Source organism: Hipposideros armiger, unplaced genomic scaffold (genome assembly GCF_001890085.2).
Source record: "Hipposideros armiger isolate ML-2016 unplaced genomic scaffold, ASM189008v1 scaffold_410, whole genome shotgun sequence".
Taxonomy (NCBI): domain Eukaryota; kingdom Metazoa; phylum Chordata; class Mammalia; order Chiroptera; family Hipposideridae; genus Hipposideros; species Hipposideros armiger.
In genome coordinates, this window is record NW_017731760.1 from 203,602 (window position 1) to 217,870 (window position 14,269).

Below are 14,269 nucleotides of genomic sequence, written 5' to 3' on the forward strand. Positions count from 1 at the left end.
TTCCTAATGATGAAGCTTTAGTGAAAGAAACAGAAGAAATATTAAATAAAAGTTCATAGAAAATGCATAAAGCTACATAGTTGAGAATTTAACAAGCTTGGTTAAATTTTTAAAATATTCTGACTTGAAAAATGCAGTTGCTTAAAAATGCAGTTGCCAAACTACAAAATAAAATTGACTCAACTGAAAACTGAATTAGTAATCTAAAACAACAAGTAGAAAAACTATCTTACTACACAAGTGCAAAAAATATGAATAAAAAAGTGAGAAAAATAGAGATGTGGGGGTCCAGGAGACCTAAGAAGCAAAATGCATAGATTCAGAAGTAGATAAATGACCAGACCTAGGAGTAAAAAAAAGGGAAAACTCTGAGTTGAAAAAGATATAAATTTTTAAATTGAAAAGGCACATATAGTGTCAGGCAGGCATAATGGGAAAGAAAAAAGATACATGCCTGATAAAATTTCTGAACTCTGAGGATGAAGCGATTTGGTAACTGGCTTCCAAACAGAGCGCGATGGTGAGTTTTAAAGGCAAGAGAATCAGAGCACAACAGATTTCTAATCTGCAACTTTGGACACCAGAAGACAGTGGAACTATATATAGTCTTTGGAGAAAAACATTGTGATCCAAGAATCTTACACTATCCAATAAAATATTTACATAGGAAGAGAAAGGTTTTCTTCACCTTAAGTAGACTCATAATGCATGCTACTCAGTATACTGCTAAGTAAATTACTTAAGAGAGAACTCTAATTTTTAAATAAATCAAAACAAAACAAAAAAAACCCTCAAGGTAGGATGAAATATTCAGAGTAGGAGTCAGTCAAAATATATTTATTAAGTCTGTGTTTTCTTCCAGGATAGAGCGGTGAACAGGACAGAGCCCCTGCCCTCCAGAAGCTCCTACTAAGTGCTATGAAGATGATTAAGTGGGGTAATGAAGAAAAGAGGGACTGATAAGCTAGTGCTGCTTTGGTAGAGTTGGGAATGGCATTCGAATTGAGATCTGGTTGTAAGGAGGGAGCAACCTTGCATAGTTATTGAAGAGATTTCTGAGCAGAAGAAACAGTCTCTGAGAAGGAAGGAAGTTTGGTGTGTTCTACTCATTCAGGGAGAAAACCACATGGCTGGGTGTAGAGAACTTTGGCAGAATTGGAGGAAGATAAGATCAGAGAGGCAGTGTGGTAAAGACTAGTATCAACTCATTGAAATCTAGGTTCTTCTTATTCCAGGGCACATTGCTAGACGAATTTCCCAGCCTCCCTGGAAAGAGGGTGTGGCCATGAGAGTTCCAGCCAATGCAACGTGAACAGAAGAGGTATTCAATTCTGCCCCATAAAAATCACCCAGTGCACTCCTCCCTGCTCATTTTCCCTTTCCAGCTACTTAGAAGGAAAATGACTCCCAGGGTGAGTGTGAAAGATAGCCACACATTGGAGATGATGTCAGTCTGTACCTCTGAATGATTGTGCATAGAAAAACAACTTACCAACCTATTCACCTATCTCAGTGCTGTTATGTGAACCAGAAACAACCATTTATGCTGTTTGAGCCATTGTTGGGTATTGGGTAAATCTGTTACAGCAGTTAGTACACCCTGACCATCATAGGTAGCAGGGTCTTGAGGGACCATAGCACAGAGTTTGAATTTCTCTCCAAGTATAATGAGAAGGGCTGGGAGTCTAATGGGAATGAGAGGGGAAAGAAGTTCAGGAAGGAAGTGACACAATCAGATTTATATTCTAGTATCTAGGGGCGGTCCTGCCAATCAAGAGGCCATTGCCACAGTCTTGGAGCGAGGGCACTGGGGCTGGCAGTGGAACTCTAGAATGCAAGAGTTGATGTTTTGGCTATGGGATATGTGGGAAAGAGATGAATAAAGGATGGCTCATGAGTTTGAGGACATTTACTGAGATGTGGATAACTGCAATAGGAAGCAATTTTGGGGAATGGGAAATCGAGATTTCTGTTTGTTCCTGTTAAATCTGAGATGTCTAGTAGGAAGATGTTAGATATATGAATCTGGAGTTTCAACCAGTAAATTACAGTTGAAGAAAGAACAATGAGAAGCATCAGTGAATATATGTTTCTGAAGCCTGTAACTGGGATCTTTCAGTGGAGAGTGTTATTAGAAAAGACTGGGGGCAGAGCCCCAGGACTCTGCTGAATTTAGGGTTCTGGTTGGTGGACAAGAGCCACAATGGGGACTGAGAAGAATTGCCATTGGAAATAGGAGAAAAGCATGGAAAGTGTGGGTTCCCAGGAGCTTGGTGAGATTTTCCCGGCATTGTTCGGCTCCGTGGGTATAAGGAAGGACTAAGCAGGTAGTCTCGGTTTTAAATAGTTCAGGGCTTTTCCAGTCAAGAACTTAAGCATGAATGTATCATTTCCCGGGACTGCCGTAACATACTGATTTCTTAACATAACAAATTTATTCCCTCATAGTTCCAGAGGCCAGAAGTCTGAAGTCAAGAGACAGCAGGGTTGGATCCTTCTGGAGGCTCTGAAGAAGAACCCACTCTATGCCTCTCTCCTAGCTGCTGCTGGTGGCTGCTGGCAATCCTTGGCATTCCTTGGCTTGTATTAACAGACACATCACTCCATTTACACTTTCATGTCTCTGTGTTTCTGTGTTTATTTCCCCTTCTCTTATAAGCACTTGTCATTGGATTTAAAGCCTACCCTAATCCAAGAAGATCTCATCTCAAAATCCTTAACTTAATTCCATCTGCAAAGATCCCTTTTACCAAATAAGGTCACATATACAGATCCCAAGTGAGCTCATCTTTGAGGTGGGGCACTATTCAATTCACTACAAGGAGCAAGGCGGTAGTGAGTTAAAAGGATTTGCAAGGGAGGCTAGAGGGCTGGATCATGGGATCCAGGCTGGATGAGGAGGGAAAGGAGGATGTGAAAGGGTCATGGAGAGTGAAGAGTGGTGAGTCAAATTGGAGAGCAGCTGAACAAGAGCAAGGGAGCTGAGGGGATGGTGAAAGGGATGACATCACAATGGTTTACAGAGTTCAGTTATTGATGATGACACAACCTAGGGAATGGGCACCTGTGTGATGTCAGAGAAAACCCCACTGGAAGAGAGGAGGGGATGGGACTCAGAGAATGTTGGCTAAGTCACCCACATGGGTGATGAAGCTCCCAATATGATAACAGGAGTGGAGAAGGGGAAATAGTGAGGCAGGTGTCAGAAGCATCAATGAGTGAAGGATAGGACAAAGGGGTAAGGACAGCAATTAGGAGGACTGGGCAGGTGACAGTCATGGCTACATCAGAATAGATGAATGTAAGGGGATTTCGACCTGTAATATAAGGGATTAAAAGATATAAAAGTAAAAAAAATAAAATAAAATAAAAGCTGGGAGTCAAAATTCCAAAGTATTCTAACAAAACCCGAGAGTTGATGGGGAAGGGACAGAGGGAGTGAAGAAGTAAACACATACTAACAGCTTCATTTTGGTGTTGGGTTTGTGGCTGAAATTGAGTTGAATAAAACTATACTAAAAATTCTCCTTTTGGGAAATTGGGACATTCAGTGTGTTGGTAGAGAAATAAGGACTTGAACATTCTCTTCAAAATATATGTATACCCACTAAAAAATAGAAACATCTAGAAAAGCTTCCAAATAACCAGGGGCTAAAACAGTGACTAAACATAAAAACTCTAATAATGCAGTAAAAATTGGCTATGGAAAAAACAGAAACAAATAATATATAATAGTACAGGAAGCACAAAATAAGACAAAATAAACCCAAATGTGTCTTTTAGCTCAATGATGGCCCCTGTATTTAGTGTCCCTATTAAAAATGATAGTGAAAAAATTGTTAAGCAGTCATTAAAAATATGTGGTGGTGATTTCATGGGTGTGCAATTGTGCACTTTAAATATGTACAGTTTATCATACATAATTATACTTCGATAAAGCTGTTTAAAAAAATAGCAAAGACTCTAAGATGAGGTAAAAAAAAGAAAACTCCAATTTTGTGCTGTGTGCATATACCTAAAAAACATAAAGACTGAAAAGAGGGGTGGCAAATGTAAACAAATTGAAAATAGAAATGGCAGTATTTCTATCACATAAAGTAGATTTTGAAGCTAAAAGTACTGTCAAACAACATAGATATTTTATAAGAATAAAAGGTAAAATCCACAAAGATGTTCTACCAGTAAAAAAGCTTTAATGAGCTGATAACATAATTTTAAAATATATAAAGCGATGACTTCCTGGAATAAGACAGGCAAATCCACATCATATTAAGCAACACACTATGTCTAAACACACTTCTCTCAGAACTTATAAAATCTAGTAGGTAAATATGAAATAAAACTAAAGAGGACTTGAAAAATAAATAACAATGACAACAAACACAGACAGGGAAATTCATACTCAACAAATAGAAAATGTACATTCTTTTCAAACACCCTTAGAACTTTATGTATTAGGGAACAAGACGATGTCAGCTATTTTCAAAACAAATAGAAATCATACAATAAAACTAAAAAATATCAAAAAAAAACTTTGTCCATAAAAAGTAAACAAAAAAAATCCACTTGAAGAATTGTTTCTAAATCATCTGTGAATTACCGTATTTCCCCATGTATAAGACACTCCCATGTATAAGATGCATCTTAATTTGGGGGCCTGAAATTTAAAAAAAATGTATTACATAAAGTTCTTGAACTCAAATTTTATTCATCATAAAATTCATACAATTCCTCATCACTATCAAAACCCCCAACCATTAGCTTGTCCTCATCTGTGTCTGATGACGAATCATTGTTTTCATTTATTGCCTCTCATGGCCTTCTTCTGCCATGGCGTTTTCAGTGGGTTTCTTCTTCCCGTAGCCAGTCTCGGATTGTTTTCTCAGTTGGAGGAGGACCAAACTTACGTTCAGCAGCACGATTTCCATTCACTTTTGCAAAGTGGATCACTTTTAACTTGAATTCAGCACTGTGCGAAAATCTTTTCTGAGCTATTTCTGGGCAGAACGTGGCAAAACGTAATCTACAGTAATATACCGGTAACAAGTGCAAAACAATGAGGGCAAAGACAACAAGCGCGAAAAAGCGGGATATGCAAGTAAAAAAATCTACAAACACTGTATAAGATGCACCCAGTTTTTAGACCCCAAAATTTTCAAAAAATTGTGTGTGTTATACATGGGGAAATACAGTAAAGAAGAAATCAAAACTTAAATTTTAATTAGGAAAAATTGAGATGATTACATATTAAGACCTTATGGAAATCAGCCAAAGAGTGATATTTAATAGAAAATGTGTAGCTTTAGAAAATGTTAGGAAATGAGATAATTTTTAAATAATGAACTAAACATCCAATTTAAGAAAATAGAACAAGTACAGAAGAAAACTAAATGAGATAGAAGAAAATAAAAACAGAAATTATTAAAATAGATAACAAAATCCTGTGGTTATAAATTGTAAAATCAAATACTTGTTCTGAGGAAAAAGTTTAAAACAATGGAAAGTTTAAAACAATGAGTCTTTGACAAGAGAAAAGACAGTAAATCCATCAGAAATGCCAAAAAATATATAATTACAAACACTAAGATTCTAAAATTTTAAGATAATGCACTATGACAACTACTCTGAAAATCTAGATGTAATGAGTGATCGTCTAAGAAAATATAAATGAACAAAACTGCCTCAAAAGAAAAAAAAATTAAGTTGTCAAAGACATGTCTCCAAAAATAACACTTGTCGCATTTAAAATTCATTGTGTAATAGTTAAGAATGAAGACTGGACTTTAATTCTTGCTATGCCACTTGTTAGTTGTGTCACTTTAGTATGGTTGCTGGATTTAGCAAATAAAAATACAGCACACCCACTAAACTATTGGCTGTGTCTATGAGTTTCTGATTGTTTGTTTGTCTTGTTCTTTTGTTGCTTTCAGTTTTATATCCCACATATGAGTGAAAGCATATGGTTCTCGATCTTTTCTGTCTGATTTCACTTAGCATGATAATATCAAGATTCATCCATGTTGTCAAAAATGGCAGTATTTCTTTTATTATGGTCGAGTAATATTCCATTTTATATATATATATATATATATATATATATATATATATATATATATATATATATATATCACATCTTCTTTATCCAATTATCCAATCATCTATCAGCAAATACTTTGGTTGTTTCCATGTATTGGCCACCGTGAATAATGCTGCAATGAACATAGGGGTACATATATCTTTACAGATAAATGTTTTCAGATTTTTTTGGATAGACACCCAGGAGAGGGGTTGCTGGGTTATATGGTAATTCTATTCTTAATTTTTTGAGGAAACTCCATGCTGTTTTCCATGATTGTACCAATTAACATTCCCACCAGCAGTGTATGAGTGTTCCTTTTTCTCCACATCCTCTCCAATAATTGTTATTACTTGTCTTGTTAATGATGGTCATTCTAATAGGTGTGAGGTGGTATCTCATTGTGATTTTGATTTGCATTTCCCTAAAAGCTACTGAAGTTGAGCATCTTTTCATATATCTGTTGGCCATTTGTATGTCTTCATGAGAGAAGTGTCTGTTCAGGTCCTCCACCCAGTTTTAAATTAGATTGCTTGTTTTGTTGTTGTTGGGTTGTATGAGTTCTTCTATATTTTGCATATTAGCCCCTATTGGAGGTGTTGTTTGCAAATATCTTCTCCCATTCGGTTGGTTGCCTCTTTGTTTTGTTGATGGTTTCTTTTTGCTGTAGTCCCATTTGTTTATTTTTGCTTTTTCTTCTCTTGCCTTTGAGATCAAATTCATTAAATTCTCTCTAAGACCAAGGTCCATAAGTTCATTACCTATTTTTCCTCTATGCAATTTGTTGTTTCAGGTCTTATAGTTTGGTCTTTAATCCATTTTGAGTTAATATTGGTATATGGTGACAGATAGCACCATACACTCTTTTGCACGTGGCTTTCCAATTTTCCAAGCACCATTTATTGAAGAGGCTTTCTTTTCTCCATTGTATGTTTTTGGCTACTTTGTCAAAAATTACCTGCCCATACATATGTGGGTTTATTTCTGGGTTCTCAATTCTGTTCCATTGGTCTACGTGTCTGTTTTTCTGCCAATACCATGCTGTCTTGATTATTATCACTTTGTAGTATAATTTGAAGTCAGGGAGTGTGATCCCTTTGGTTTTTTGGTTTGTTTTTTTTTCTCTCTCTCTCTGAATTGCTTTGGCTATTCAGGGTCTTTTGTGATTCCATACAAATCTGATGATTTTTCATTCTATTTATTTAGAAAATATCATTGGGATTTCGATGGGGATTGCATTAAATCTATATACTCATATTACTTTGGATAACATGGGCATTTTAACTATGTTGATTCTTCCAATCCATGAACATAAAGTATTTTTCCATTTCTTTGTGTCTTCTTCAATTTCTTTTAATAATATCTTATAGTTTTCAGTGTATAGGTCCTTCACAGCCTTTGTTAAGTTTATCCCTAGGTATTTTATTCTTTTCGTTGCAATTGTAAAAGGGATAGTGGTTACCAGAGGGTAAGGGGGGAGGGAGGAAGATAGAAGAGGGTAAAGGAGGCCAAATATAACTGGAATTTCAGATAAACAATTATTTGAATATTTTTCAGTAAAAATATTCCCATGTAATATTTAGGACATACTTACACAAAAAAATTATTCATTATTTATCTGAAATGTAAACTTAACTGGCCATCTTGTATTTTAGTGGCAATCCTAGACTTTAGGCAGATTACTTAATTTTTCTGTACTTGTTTTTCCCATCTTTAAAATAGGATGATAATCATCATCATCATCATCATAAAAACCCTACATCATAAGATGATGGGAGAATTAAATAAGTTAATATATGGAAAACATGCACATAGTAAGCACTATGTAAATGTTAGTTATTTTAGTGATACTTCTTTTCGCTCTTTCTCTCTCTTTGTCGTTCTTTTTTCTACAAGCATGTATCAAACTTTTCAGTGCCTAGTCCTGGGCTAAATACTAGGCAGACACACCCATAATATCCTTCCCCTTTTTCCTTCACACACCCCACAAGCACATACTAGAAGTGATTCTAGCTAATCGCAGTGCTAGGTCTTCTTTTTGCTTTGACAGGACAGAAACACCACCCTGATACATTCATACAGGAGCCCACACTCCCCTTGGAGAAGAGCCCTTATTCCTGTCTTACGTTCACAATTTGGAGTTTTTCCCACTTTAAATCAACGACCTGTGGCCTTGTTCTGGTGACTCTACCTTTTTCAGCCTGTCTAATAAAACAAGATAGTAAATGTACCTAAGGGTCTATCATACCACAGGTACTATTAGCTTTTCTTACTCTGAAAACACTATTGTGACAGTCAAGCCTTGGGTGGTTTTGCCTGCATCGGTTTTTCCCCTGGGTTAATTTTCATATTTGCTGTTCTCTAATGACAAACAGTAATTAAGACAGGGAGAAACTTTGCCTGGTCTCTGCTCCCAGGCTTTCTTAGAGGGCCTGTCTCCATTGGTTGTAGCATCTCCCTTGGCGGCCAGGTCTCAGAAACCAGACAAAGAGCACCACCTGTTCTTCTAGCTCTCCCCTTACTGGACTCTTCCTGCTTGAGCCCACCTTAGCTCCTCAGCCACACCTTGCTCTTTCAGCTGTCCAGGTGCTGACACCTGGCTTGCCTCAGCTCACTTCACCTCCAGGTATATACCCACTCTGCGGCATTTCTGCAAGAGTATAAAAGGGTCTCCTTTCGAACTCTTTCAGGGCTGTTCTGACGATGAAGTCCACCTCGCTGATATCCCCAGGCTCCCCTTTCTTCTTTATTCCCTACCCACTTCCTGTGCCCACTGGTCCCTGCTGCCTCTCCTTTGGTATTGCACCCCCGTGCTCTACACCCTCGCTGGTATCTTCAATTTACACTTTAAAGGGGCTGCTAAACATGGCAGACTCTGCGCTTTGATAGTGGAAGGAAAGGCTTCATGTCTGCTCAGAGGAGTAAAGTAACAACGGCTAAGTTCCTACTGTGTGCCAGACACTAGGTTAAGCCCCTTTCCACATATTTTTCTCATTTAATTGCCTAATAATGTGGTAAAACAGATGTCAGTATCTCCATTCTACAAATTCAAAAGCACAGGTTCAGAAAAGTTATACACAAGGTTATACACAAGTCGGTGGCAGAGCTAAAATTTAAATTCAAGTCTCTTTGACTTTTAAGTCCTATATCTTTTCCACTACCCCACAATGATGGGCATCTTATGGAAAATTTGCTCTGTGTGTGTGTGTGTGTGTGTGTGTATGTGTGTGTGTGTGTGCGTTTGTTAACATTTTTAAAAGGACACCTAGATCTAAGCCCATTCTGTTTTCCCTTGGCCTCTTGGCCTCCCCGCTGCTTCTCCATGCTCTTAGTTATAGGTTTGTGGCAATCCCACAGTCAGCCAGGCCCAGAAAGGAGACCATGAGCTAAGGAAGAGCAGGGTTGCCTGCTGCTTCTTGCTGCTGTTGTGTAACAAATCCCAGAATAAAACTCTGAATCTCCAGGCAGTGTCTTGTCTTCTCTGAAAGCACAGGCTCTCAGTGGAAAGCAGCCAGACTGGCAGGTACCGTCAGCCTTGCTCTCTGCCCACTGAGCCCATCAGCTGGGCCTGGTACCTGTCTCACTTGTGGGTGTGAAAAGGCTGAGAAGAAGAGAGTAGGAGAGTTGGAACCCATAGCTGAGCGGTTTCAATAACCGAAGTCCACTGCCATATTCACAGAGAATTCAAAGCCTCAATAAAGATAATTTTTAAAATGTGTGTTTTCATTTCAATGATTATCTAAGAACATTAACATAAGTACATCCTAAAATATGGAGATGACCATCCAGATGCAAGGACTGCCATGCCATTTCTGTGCCTAGGTTTGTGTTCATTTCTACCATTGTGTCGATGCCAAAGAACACTATTTTAATTGCTTAGAGACAAAGAGAAAAGAATATATTTGAATCTATGCATAAATGTTTATGCAAAGTGAAGACCAAATAATGTCACTGCACACAGTATAAATTGGAGTTTAAGTTATCTAGTGGCTGGAATAGAGAAAAGAGGTACGACAATTGAATCATCACACAACACAATTAAAAACCTAACATTAAGAGATAGTCACATATCTTAACCATTCAACATACTAAATTAAAACTAATTTTAATTTTATTGGTTTTGTTTTTAATCAGTTTTTAAATTGGTTAAATTTATTTACCAAATTTGTTAGATTGGTTTAAATTTATTAATTTGTTTTTGTTTTTGTTTGTATAAGTCTGTAAATACAAGAATTTGAATCTAGTTTTCTGTTTATACACATTTAAGAAACATATAAAATTTAAGTTGATTTACACATCCAGTTAAGACAGAGTAGATTGTATGAGACTAGCTCTCTGACTAAGAAAAAACTATAAGAGCTGATAACAACCCCAAACAGCTATTAGATGACATCAGAAAATAACCAAAGCTTCCAAGACCAGGGGCCAAAATCCCCGAAAAGGGGAAATGCTTTGTGGTGAACTCTGCATTTAATATTGTTTTTTCTCCTTGAGTCATTTACCAATTCCCGAAATGGAGCATAGAAGCGGGGAGTGGTGGGGCAGGGGGCGGGGAGGGACAGGGGACAGTGGTCTAGAGCTTATAGCAGTCTCACTGGTCTGGACAGACAAAACTTAGAGTTCAAGCTACATAGAAACCAAGACTTGAGACTTAAGGTCCAGGAGAAAAAGAACCTTAGAGTGATAAAGCTGACATTCAACCTCAATTTCCCCTTGAGTCATCTTATAATTTCCAAACTACATGTTGGAATATGAAAAAGACACATGGGGCAGATCGAGAGAAACCAAGTAGAAAGAAGCTGTTAAGACAGTAAAAATCTAAGCCTGGAATGATATAGCCTCACAATGCTGGGAAGACAAAAATTTGAGTTTGGGGCCTGCCATGAATAAAGTCCTGGTAAGCACCCAGGGATTCAGTTGAGACCCCAGAAAGCCCATGTCTTAGGAATAAGAGCAAACCAGAAATAGAAAAGCCTCCACTGAATTCAGGTGATCTTGCTATACCCTACCTGCTTGCAAGCAGACTTATTCCCTTTTTAGTTCTGGCCTGGCTGGAGCACGTTGTGGCAACCTGAAGCTACTCACCCACAACATGCTGAGGCTGCATGTGTAGGAGGTGGGGCCCCATGGCTTCCCCGTGCACCCCCAGACCACCGAGATCTGCGTCAACCTTGTGGAGTTCAACCCTGACTTTGTGGCAGGTATGATGCCCAAGGTGGAGTGGGTGGCACTTCTGGAGGTGGCCAATACCTTGCATCTGGCAGAGGTGCCCAAAGGGCGAATCCATGGGTATGAGAGTGATGAGAAATTTCTGAGGAAGATGCACTACATACTGCAGGAGGTAGATGTGTTGGGGGGCAGCCTGCAATGCCCCGAGTCTGGACGTCTAGTCTCCATCAGCTGCAGGATCCCTAACATGCTGCTGGGTGATGAGGAAACTCATTCACCAGGCCAGAAACCATTTTTTCATTCTGAGATTATATGTATCTTTGTTTATGTATATCCTGTTTGCTGGCTTTATCATGTGCATCCCCAACCTTTGACCCAATGACACACCAAGCACACATTTTCTTGATCTAGATATGGATATATAATTTTTTTCTTATTAACACTTAGAAAGAAAAGAAAAGAAAAAGAAGAAGATATTACTCTCTGAAGGAAGAAAATATCATCTGAAGTCTCTTAAAACTTTTTAAACACAATGTCTAGAATTTAATAAAAAAAAATTACCAGGTATACCAGTAAATAAGACCAAATCACTGACACCCAAGAGAAAAATAGTCAATATAAATAGACCCACAGGTGTTCCAGATATTAGAGTTATCAGCCATGTACTTTAAAATACCAACAGTTATTATGTTCAAGAAAAATATATTAAAATATAGATCACTTTACCAGAAAATTATAATCTAAAAAAATTCAAATGGGAACCCTATACCACCAACCTCTCAATAGCTTCATCTAGAAACCTAGGTCTTTTTATTCCTTCATCTTTCTCAGCCTGTTAATAGATTTCTAATTTACTATTTACTATTCACTGTCACTTCCTTAATTAAAGCCAACATCACGTCTCACATACATCCATACTTTATACCACAGAATGAACTTTCTCTGTTGTAAATCTGATCATTTCATTCCTTTTCATAGAATCATTCAATGGCTGTCTATTGTCTTCAGAATAAACTGTTAGCTCTTTCTGTGTTCTGCTAGGCCATACATTACTTGACCATTGCTTTTCTCTCCAGTATATATCTTGCTACTTCACCCTTCCAAACCTCAGCAAGCTACTTGTCCTTCAGCTATAGTAAATTAATTTCCATTACTCAAATGCACCATGCTTTCTCTACCTCCTGAAATTTTCATATACTGTTTCCCTTTATCTTCACTTGGCAAATTTTCTCCCACCCTTCAGAAACCTTATCTTCCAAGAGGCTCTCTCTGATCCCTCAGGACCTCTTTAGATACCTCTTCTAACATAAATGCTCTGATAGAGGTCATGTTATCATGTTGAATGGTTATTAAATATCTACATGCATATCTCCCCACCAGATTATGAATTTTGGGATGGTAGGTCCCCTGAGAGTTTGGTTTTATAGACACACCTCAGAGATATTGCCAGGTTTTGGTTCCAGACCACTGCAACAAAGCGATTATTGCAATAAAGCAGGTCACACGAATTTATTGGTTGCCCCATGCATATAAAAGTTATCTTTACACTATACTATAGTCTATTAAGTATGAAATAGCATATGTCTTAAAAAACAATGTACATACCTTATTTAAAAATACTTTATTGTTAAAAAATGCTAACCATCATCTGAGCCTGTTGGAAAAATGGCACTGATAAACCTGCTTGATGGATGATTGCCACAAACCTTCAATTTGTCAAAAAAGGGGGAAAAAATCCAATACTGAGGATTTGTGGCTGCGAGATGGCATTGCAACCAGGGTCCCGAGAACACAAGCTGAGTGTTTTTTCAAAAAGGATTCAGCCTATCGATGAGCACACCCAGGATCCAAATAATGGCCCTGAAACTGTGTTGTTTGCCTCCACCCGCATGGGTCCCTGAGGTAAAGCCAGTCTCCATGAAGGGCTGATAATTACAGCCAAGCCCAGAGTCTCTGGAGCTCAGCACCGCTTCACACCAGCTCAAAGAGAGCATAAACACCAGCATTCCATTTCCAAACCCCATGAAGGTCATGAGTAAAAGGAACATACTCCCAAAGGCCCTGCTTCAGACGGCAGGCAAGGAGTAAAGCTAGCTGTTATCTGGCTGAAACTGCTTTCCAAATGATCTGTAAAAGTCTACATTCTTCCCCAAAGTGATCTTTTCTCTTAATGCTGATGGGTAATCAGTCCTGTCCCACCCACAGGACTGGAGTAAGGAACATGGGTTTAGAAAAGTTCATTAGACCTGATTATATAAATATAAGAAGCAACTAACACTGTTCTGTTGTTGTCCCACACCCTGGAATAGATGAGGCTGTTCTCATCAATAGTGAGTCTCAGATTGGTCTTCATGCCCCCGCTCCCACAACCCCAACACACACCGATCCCTACAGCACAGCCACAGTGTGGGGAATCTCCTCAGAGGTGGCAGCTTTACAAATAGCCGAAATAGCAATAATACTAGCAAATAACCCCTACTGAAAATTTTGTATGGCCTATCTTTTCATCTTTACAATGAGCTGAGCCTTATTATCTCCATTTTGGGGGTAAGGAAAATGAAGCTGAGAGGCTGAGTAATTTATCTAAGGTCACACACAGCTAGATGCAGCCAGGATTCAAACTCAGGTGAATCTGATGGGCCCACATATCTTATGATTCTTTCTCCCTTATGTGTTAATAACTTAATTGTTCTGAGCATAAGTCGCTCCATTCCTCTGGCGGTGTTCTGTACTCCACTTGTAAACAACGTGCCTCAGAAGAGACAAACACAGTTTTGAATCCTAAACTTGTAAACCTAAACTAAAAAAGTCATAACATCAGAATAGGTGAAGGATCAAAGCCACTTTAACCCTAGGGTATTGTCCAACAAATTGGAATCTGTCTCCACCTTTGAAAGGTGTCTCTTTTCAAGAGCATCTCTGCTGTCTGGATAGCATTTACCCCAAGCAAACTCCCTTGTGTAGAGAGCACCAGGGCCACCCCGAGACTGGTAAACCAAATGTGTGTGTGTGCCTGAAATCTCC

The 14,269-nt window shown here is 38.3% G+C and overlaps 1 pseudogene; it reads left to right on the plus strand.

Moving 5' to 3' along the window:
* Window positions 1-2,924: 2,924 nt before the first annotated feature.
* LOC109394105 (multifunctional methyltransferase subunit TRM112-like protein pseudogene) lies at window positions 2,925-11,627 on the plus strand (annotated as a pseudogene).
* The last annotated feature ends 2,642 nt before the right edge of the window (window positions 11,628-14,269 follow it).